A 10,000-nucleotide genomic window follows, 5' to 3' on the forward strand; every position below is an offset into this window, starting at 1 on the left:
ATGACCCCAATGTCATAAGGCACGAGTGGGTATACAAGGGTGCCGGCGTCAGTGTATTGATTATATTTATTTTGTAGTTGTAGCTGAGTGATCCCCGAATTGTGTAAACTGGTTTGATCACGTTCCCCGTGTTTATTATTACTCACAGTGAAAGAGAACGAGTAGTATAGAGGTGACTTCATATCTTATATTACGAGCAGTGTGATGCGTCGTACATTAGGCATCCCATGCTGACGCGTGAGAATTTTACTCGTGTTGAAGAGGTTAAAAGACTTTTTGTTCTGAAGTTCTTGTTATGATTAGAGAGCACTGCATCTCAATGATATCACTATGGGAACAAGAGAACCAACGTTTAAAGGCTGTGACTACGTGCGCGCCCAAACGTTCCACGACAATGACTCAGTGATATCTCCATTCCTTATTATTCTGAACTCAAGCTCGCGAGCGCCACTTTGATAACGTTTTATTTTCAACTATTATTAGAATTCTGCTGACGATTCTGTCCTCTAAGCTTAGGACATAATTGGCTTGGTTACCTGTTTACTAAAGTGGAAAGTGTCACGGAGATAGATGAAATTGCTTAGTAGCAGTAGAAATAATATCAAAATTGTCGTCGAGTACGGAAAGGATTAATATGAAATAATTTCCACCGGATTGCCAAAGACTGTATCTAGAAATTGGTTAGGGATTCTTGGTACGTAAAATACACCTAGAATTATATTTGTACATCAGAAGGAGTGAAGGCTCTGGAATTATTTTATTTTTAGGACCCAACACACTTCCTGTTATCGTCAGTGATCGAACCAAAATCTTAGATCCGATTACTAACCGCAATATTACGAATGAGATATATAGTTTTATATGTATAAGGACACTTTCGCTACGATGACAATTCTTACACCTTTTGATCTGACTAAGAATAGAGATTTTATTCAACTGTCTCAATTGACCACATCGCTATGATGAGCTCATTATTTATTTTGTCGTTTCTAATGCCAGATATTTTTATTCATCTTTGGAATTTATATCTGCCTATTCCTGTGTTTTGTTATATTTTTGTTACAAGCATAATTGAAATTGTAGATAATTTGTTTATGATAGTCTCAGTCCCTTTAGAACGGGTCTTAGAGAACTTGGCAAAGGAGGTCAGGGAGATGACGTAAGTCTGAGACACCTGTGCTACTCATAGTTAGTTTGAAACTATTAAGATAGTTATCCTATAGTCAGTTCCGGTTAACTTGACGACGATTCGTCTCTTCAATCTCCTTTAACAACTGCAACAAACTATGGATGAATATGATCCGTGACAATGCATAAATATGATATGTACCCCTATACATGTTCACGTGTGTAATGATGCGGCGCTACGATTGAAAGGCATTGAGGATGATTTGTCCTTAAGGATTAAAGAAGAAAGTCGTGGTCACAGCAGTTCTGTGAATTCACACATCCTTGTCGATGGTCACAAAGGTTTTGTCCTTGTAATTTAGCGTAAGAGGTCGAAATGATAAAAGGTGTTTCTGACATGTTTCTGAACGAAACATCAGGTCCCAAAAAGTTGTTGTACGAGTATTGTACATTGTACACCAGGTCCAGGTTGTTGACCCCGAATCTTATACAACCCTTCCTAAGGCAGTTACGCAGCTACACAGTTTGTAGTTTACAATCCTCATCGTAATTTCTAAAGAGATCTTTACGTGTCTTCGTGTTCTTCGTTAGGATAGTTAACTTCAACGAATAATGTGTATTTCATTCTCTTGTAAACCCTCGTTAACCCATTAAACTCCCATGACATGATCCTTGTCGTTTGTTCAAGTAAAACAAAAAATCATAAAACACCAAAATGTTTGATCAAACACCAGAAAAATATGACGTCAGTCCTCGCCCGGTCAATCGACTGACGTCATGTTTTTCTGGTGTTTGATCAAACATTTTTGTGTTTTATGATTTTTTTTTTTTTTTTTTACCAAATGACAAGAATTTTGTCATCGAATTTTAATGGGCTAAATTGATATAAACAGACTCTCGTGGGGTTGGCAAGTGCATTTGGTACGGACTTTCATAGTTACGAGAAGTTGAGACCTGAAACCACCTTAGGTCTAGCTGAATGTGTATCACGCTCTGCACTTGCAGGGTTAACACCGAGAATTCATAAAAGTTTACCTCACACGTACAAAACCACCGTGTAGTTAATGAATGGAATAAACTTCCTGCACAGGTAGTGCAATGTAGTTCAGTTCGAAGCTTTAAGAATCATTTAGATAAACACCTAAGCAAGATGCTGTAACGATTATAATTTATTTTATATTATTTGTTTTTGTTTTGTTATCATTTGTCTGTCTGATTTTCATTTATTAGTCATATGTCATTTTATTATTATTTACTATTTACCTGTTTGTTTATTATTTAGCTATACCTATGCATTTATTGATGTATTTTATTTGTTATTTACATTATTATAGTTTTTATTTATTATTTTATTATCATTATGATTTTTTTCGCATCCGACCTAGATATGGACCAAAAGGTCTCCTGTCGGCATGCTCCGCCTTTGTAATCCTTTGTAAACCACCTGGTGGCACCCAGAATAGATATAAGATTAACCTCACAAGATTAATCTAGAAAATTTTAACACTATCTATTATTAACAGGAATTTTCTTCCATTTGATAAGATAGCCTCGCGGCACTCATAGCAAACACAAGTTGAGGATGCGCGAAGAATAGTTGAACCTGACAAAATATTTGCAGAAGTTTGAATGTTAGAACAGACTTAGTTGCCCAAACGTCTTAGCTGTGACTTCAGACTAATCTAAATTTTTAATCGTGTACGTATCTTTTTTTTTTTTTTTTTTACTCTGAAAGTTTTAGGGTGACTTTGAATTCAAAGCATCAAGCGTGTGTCTTCAAACATATAGAATCTTACATCCTTTTGCATGATTTTCGCAGCCTTCGGTAGTCTTGAACCAGTTGTTCTTTATGCTTTTCTAAACCCTTATACAACGTAACAGGATTTCTTTCTTCTTTTTTCGTACTTTCTCTCTCTCCTTTTCTTTCTTTTCTCATCTTCGCTTTTCCCTTCTTCCCCTTCTTCTACTTCTTTTTTGTTTCTTCCTCTTCCTCTTCTTCTTCCTCTTTTTGTTTCTTCCTCTTCTTCCTCCTCTTTTTCTTTCTCCTTTTCTTTCTTTCCTCATCTTCACTTTTCCCTTCTTCATCTTTTTCTATTTCTTTTTTGTTTCTTCCTCTTCTTCTTCTTCTTCTTCTTCTTTTTGTTTCTTCCTCTTCTTCTACTTCTTTTTTGTTTCATCCTCTTCTTCTTCTTCTTCTTCTTCTTCTTCTTCTTCTTCTTTTTGTTTCTTCCTCTTCTTCTTCATCTTTCTCTTTTTTGTATCTTCCTCTTCCGTTTCTTAATCTTCTTTTGCTCCTCACTTCACCTCTTGTAGGCTTTAAGGCCTAATAAACCAGTCTGTCTTCATTTTCTCTTCCATTGGAGCAGCCCTCCGGACCCACTTGACCTCGGCGCGTTAACCGTTTACGGCTTTTTCGTCCTTTTCACTCGCCACATCATGTCTGAAGCCTCACACAGTAAAGGTCTCGGGGCGAAAGTCATTCAGCACTACGCCCTGACTTGTGCTTTGTGTCCGCGATCTTCCGCCCGTAGTGCTTTGTGTCCGCGATCTTCCGCCCGTAGAGAAATCAAGGGAGAAATGGACTTTGTGTTTCTTGGGAGATGTTGTTTTGTTGACATCCTCATACTATGAAGAGGATTTCTTCTAGATGAATAAAATTGTCTCACACCACCTAAGCTGAATTTATTAGCTGTTACAACCTTCGTGTTAGTTAATTGAAATATGTTTCATCAGTCTTTTGACGATAGGATAGTTTTCCTTAAGTTAATAAGGCCACTAATGGCTACAGTAAGAAATATATCACACTATGTAACAAAAAATAAAATAAAATAAAATAATAAAGTGAAATGAAATAAAATAAAATAAATTAAAATCAAATCAAATCAAATAAGATAACTAAATTGTGCCATTAACAGGTAAGCTCCTTTTTTCAGTTTCTTCGTAAATATTATTATGAATTGCAACGGGTCCTGAATATTTGAAATCTTACATTTTAATGTGCCAGGTTGAGACCATATTTTGGCTTTTGTTTATCCCGTTTGATATGTAAATACTAGCAGATTGATAGCTATGACTTTAAACGGCGTTTCTGTGCGCAGTTTCAACGAAATAAATTCTATTTTGAACTGGCCCATTCCTTTCTCTCTCTTTTGTAAAGCTGTGATATATAGACATCTTTTTGTTCCTTTTTTTCCCCCTTGGATTGCCCCATGTCCTCAGCCTTTTAACTCCTGGAAGTGTTCCTCCGCCAAAGAGACCTGTCTGGAAAGAAAGAATGGAAGGCGTTTTCCAGTCAGGTATTAAAAGGGGCCTCGTCTCAGGAGGTCCTTTTCACTACCGGAAGTTTCTGCAAAGTGGACAGAATCCTCTGGGAAGCAAGGCATTTGAGTTCAGCACAGATGCTACTAGTAACTAGGGACCGTGAACAGTGGCGCTCCATGGTTGCCGAAGTCCAAGAGGATCATATGGCACGACGGTAAGGTAAGGTCCTACTGAGAGGGATGACTTGGCCTCCGGCGTACAAGTCTTTCCTCCCGAAGTTGATTCCTTCATCTCAGTGACTTGCTATGGGGATCTCGTTGTGACGCAGAACAAAAGGCTGAGGAGACGGACTCAAGCCTGAAGGCGAACTAGTCGATCGAGTCCCCCTTTCAGTAGTTTATGCCTTGGTTGCACAAAGAAAATCCTGCTTTTAGATGGAACCAAACCCAAAGAATATGCCACCTGGTCCAAAGGGGTTCCTGCAATCCTAATCACAACCCTGTGGAGAGTGAGGTACTTCCGCTCAGTTAAGCAAACTCATTTGGTGTTAGATAGAATGGATGGATGAAAAGCAGTAGTACTTATGAACGGGTTGATCAAGAAACAATATATACAAAAAACGCCGACGTCCAAAGCGGGGTTTCCATCAGCAGAATGAAATATTTTGTTACTAGCCAGAATGAATACATAAGACGATAACACTCGTGAATAGGATGGCCCACATGGATTTGAGGATTGAGGGATTTCATTTAGCTGAATAAAGTCGTGCGGCTCTAAGCAAATTAAAGATGGAAAATAGAAGACTCACGCTGGTAGGTCAATGCAGGCTTTATCGTTTTGGAAATGAACATTTTTTTTTCCGACGAATGGAATTGTCTGTTGTTAGTTGAGAGGATAATATAAAGCGTGAAGATTCGCGAACTCGTTTATGCAAAGTCTTCGCGTGGTTGATGAGATGAGTGTTTATGGGACCAAACTCTGTCGAACTTGAGGCTCAGCCAAGATACTTGCCATCTTGACCATGATGTTTTTTTTTTACTTTATACGAACTTGTATTATACATGCATACATATACCAACGGCTTTATCCCCTTTACAAGGGAGGTAGCCAAAGTCAAAGGCATAAATCCACTCCCACCCATTTCGTCCACACATACTCCACTCCCATTCACCCTCCCTCCCTCTCTCTTTTCTTGGCTCCTCCTGGATGACGGGTCATCCCTGCATCTCACCCACTGCCCAGGGTCAGAAGCAATATAGCAAGACACAGCACATCCAACAGATGGTTTTTTTGGATTGTGATGAGGTCAAATACAGAAAAAAAACAAAAAAAGAAAATTAATTAAAAGATGATTAAAGAAAGAAAAAAGAAAAGTAAGGATAACAAAAGAAAAAAGTTATATGAAAATAAATAGAATAAAATAAAAACAAAAATGAAAGCACACAAGAAAAGAAAGTAAAAGAAAAAAGAAAAATAATTCGAGAAAAAGCAAAGTTATGAAAAATAAAAATAAATTATATGAAATAAAAAACAAAAATTAAAGAACACAAATGAAATAACTAAATAAGCAAGAGTATTTACATAAACTAAATAAATAAATAAACTGGTAAATAAGCGAATAAGCAGATAAACAAGTAAATAGATAAATAAATCAATATTCAAATAATAAAACAATAAATTGGTCACCGAATAAATTGATTGACAAGCAAATGAGCAATTAAATGAATAAATAAATTAACAAACAAACAATTCATAGGTAAAGAAACACAAAAACATGATCATAAAAACCCAATCTGATTTTAAGGATATTCATACTAGATTCCCGTGTTTACTAATTGATTGATTAATTGATTAATTGCTTCACTGATTGACTAATTAATTGATTCGTTGACTAGCTCATTCGTTCATTTACATATCATTAATTTTTTTATTTCTTTATTTCTCTATTTACCTTTCTTCATTGATTGATTGATTGATTATTTGGTGTATGTACGTTTGAGAAGACGTGGGAATGGTGTAGTTCTTGGGACTATGAGACGTTTGTTGGTTTCCCTTCTTGCTTACCGAGCCTGGATCGCCCCTTCCTTGTTCTCGCGACTCTGCCTCGTTCAGGTGGCTTTAAACCACGTCACGCTAGCTTATGATTGCCTATTTGCGCCTCTAAAGCAACACAGTTGCACAGGTAGTTTGATATGACTGTGTTTGCCTGGATATCTGTCCGTACGTCCATTCGCCATATCCTACCCTCAGAGGCTTCAAGAACATAAGCCTAGGAGCTTCTGAATTAGAAGGATCATTTCAAATTTTACCGATGAAAGAGAAAGAGAGAAAGAGATAGATTGAGAGGGAGAGAGATAGATAAATATAGAGAGAGAGTGAGAGAGAGAGAGAGAGAGAGAGAGAGAGAGAGAGAGAGAGAAAGAGTGAGTGAAAAAAAGAGAGAGAGAGAGAGAGATAGAGAGAGAGAGAGAGAGAGAAAGAGTGAGTGAAAAAAAGAGAGAGCGAGAGAGAGAGAGAGAGAGAGAGTGAGTGAGAGAGAGGGTGGGTAGCAAGAAAAATGTAGAGATTAATGTCCTTCACAAACTGCATGGCCGCGTGGGACCTTGAACAAGCTAACCGATGGGGTGGTTGGGGATTAGCGAGAGAGAGAGAAAGAGAGGGTAAGAGGGAGAGAAAGAGAGAGAGAGATAGGGTAAGAGGGAGGGAGAGAGAAATAAAGAGAGTAAAAGAGGGAGAGAGAGAAAGAAAGGGAGAGAGAGAGAGAGATTATCACGAAAACAATATAAGAATAAAGAATGCTTATCTGAATTAAATGTCCGATTGATAATTCCATCGATCAAACTATCTGACGTTAGCTATATTCATCCATGATTATGCGGTATAGTTTTGGTCTCCGTCCTATAGAATGGATACCAATTCACTAGAATCAGCAGAGGAGAATGACCAAAATGATACACGAGCTCAGAAATTTACCTTACGAAAACAGGCTTAGGCACCATAATTTACACTCTCTGGAAAGACACAGAGTGCGGGGTGATCTAATAGAGGTGTTCAAGTGGTTCAGGGGCTTTAACAAGAGGGATGCAGACAAGGTCATCATATTAAGACAACAGGGTAGGACTCGCAGTAGTGTATTTAAATTGAAAGAATTTAGATTTAAGGATGAAATAGACAAGAACTGGTTTACCAATAAAATGATCAGCGAATGGAATAGATTTAGTAACCACATAGTGATAGCTGAAATTATCGGCTGTTTTAAAAATAGGTTAGACAGTTTTATGGATGGGGATGACAGGTAGTAATGGACATGGAACTGCCTAATGTAGGCCTTATGGTCTCTTGAAGTCTACTTCATTTTTGTGTCCTTATGAGAGCGTCGTCCCAAAACAGATACAACTTGAATCCAGAAGTAGCAGAGTATAAACAAATCCTCACGGCCAAAACTCTACAAGCTATCATTTAGGTGAATAATAGATAAATGAATAAATGAAATAAATAGAAATAAATGAAATTAAATAGAATTAAATAATAGTAATAATAATAATGATAATAATAATATTAATAATAATAGTAATAATATTAATAATGATAATGATGATGATGATGACGGTGATGATGATGACGATGATGACAATGATGACGATGACGACGACGATGATGATGATGACGATAATGACGATGATGACGACGACGATGATGATGATGATGACCATGACGATGACGATTTTGATGATGATGATGATGATGATGATGACAAAATCTATATCACAATAAGAGCCGCGTTTGCAACGATGCCACTTCTGAACAGACTTTGACCAAAATTTTCCCCGGAAAGGAATATGTCTGTTGACTGGGCAACGCCGGGCATCTCTGGTAGTACCTTTCATATTTCAGCTGAAACTTATTAAATCCTCTTTTTTTATGAATCACAGATGAACACTTACATTCTGATTAAGGATTAAGATATTTCGTTGATGAAGACGGTAAATATAATTCTACATGATTAGTACACGCGACATGATTAAGTCTATTTTCATCCAAGAATATAATGCCAATTTTACATTGCGTTCTTTCATTATGAATGTTTTGTAATTAAATTTGGAAGATTATCGTCATAAACGTTTCATGTACGAGTCCAGCAGTGGAGCTGGAAACTCTATAGTGTGGGATCCTGACATTAATCAAACAAGATCTCTAGCTTTAGACAAGACACTCTAGGTACTCTAGAGGCCCCGTGATTCCCGAATTCAGTTGAATAAAATCGTTTGATACTTTCTAGAAACACCCGAAAGATGTCGTTAGTAAAAGTGTTAAGAACGAAATAAGATTTGCTTGATTTTTTTCACCGCCCCTGGAGAATTAATGAGATTTACTTCAGTTTTTTATACGAAATCTTCAATTTGATTAACACACACGCGCGCGCGTGCACACACATACACACGCTCGTACACACATACACACACACACACACACACACACACACACACACACACACACACACACACACACACACACACACCTCGTGGCGCTGTGGTTAGAGTTCTTGCCTGTCACTACGGCGGTCCGGGTTCGACTCCCGCCCAGGACTGAAATAATTTCAGTATCGCTTCGCTGCGGGGTGTTACTCCAGCTATCGTGGGCGGGGAGTTGGGTGTGTGTGTGTGCGCGTAAGGTCAGTATTACCCATAGATTGGTTATACGAGCTCTAAGCTCTCATACGGGAGGGCAATAGCTGTCGATCACGAGTTCAGCACATGATCCAAAGACCAAGGTGAATACACACACATACACGCACGCAAGCATACGCGCGCGCGCACATACACACACACACACACACACACACACACACACACACACACACACAAAAGAAAGGTGATGAGATGTACAGGGGGAAATATGGCAAGGAATTAGAGGCAAGACCTTAAATAGAGAGAAACTGGAAGAAATGTATTACTAAGTATCTAGGGTCGCATGTAGCTAGTAATGATGGTGTTGCTCTGGGAGTAAATTCTAAATGTCTTTGGTGGATGAAACGTGGGATAAGGATATTGGTATCTGTGGATGAACGCAAAAAGAAGACTATGAATTGTGATTGTGACCACGAACGTACGTGGGGCAGAGTTGAAATTTAAGGAATGGAGAAAAGAGGAGTTTAAATGTGTTTGAGATGAAGTGTTCAAGAAGTATGTTGGTGATAGCAAAATAGACACAGTGGGCACCGTGGTAGTGAGGCAAACAGCGGAAGGGGGGAAAGAGAGTTGGCAGATAGGATTGGTCAAAGAGTATTGGGATGGTTTGATTATATGGAAAGATCGAGCGAAGAAAGAATATCATTCTTCGTTTTTGGGGTAAAGAAATAGTTACAAGTGTTGCTCAATATATACAAGATTTGATATACCGTAGGTCATTCATCCTGCCATTTTCCTCGTTCATTTCGTTGGTTGAGACCTCATACTGTTGTATGACCACTCGCCAATGTGCTTACGCAATGCGGTCCTAAAGAATCATTTAAATTCAGACATGAAAACAATCTTGGCTTTATGTCAGGGAACGGTACATTATTGTAGGCCATAACGGTGGACATTTCTCGTAATTCCCTTGACCTGTAGCT

Source organism: Oratosquilla oratoria, chromosome 14 (genome assembly GCF_046742065.1).
Source record: "Oratosquilla oratoria isolate Oo_2021 chromosome 14, ASM4674206v1, whole genome shotgun sequence".
In the NCBI taxonomy this organism is placed as follows: Eukaryota; Metazoa; Arthropoda; class Malacostraca; order Stomatopoda; family Squillidae; genus Oratosquilla; species Oratosquilla oratoria.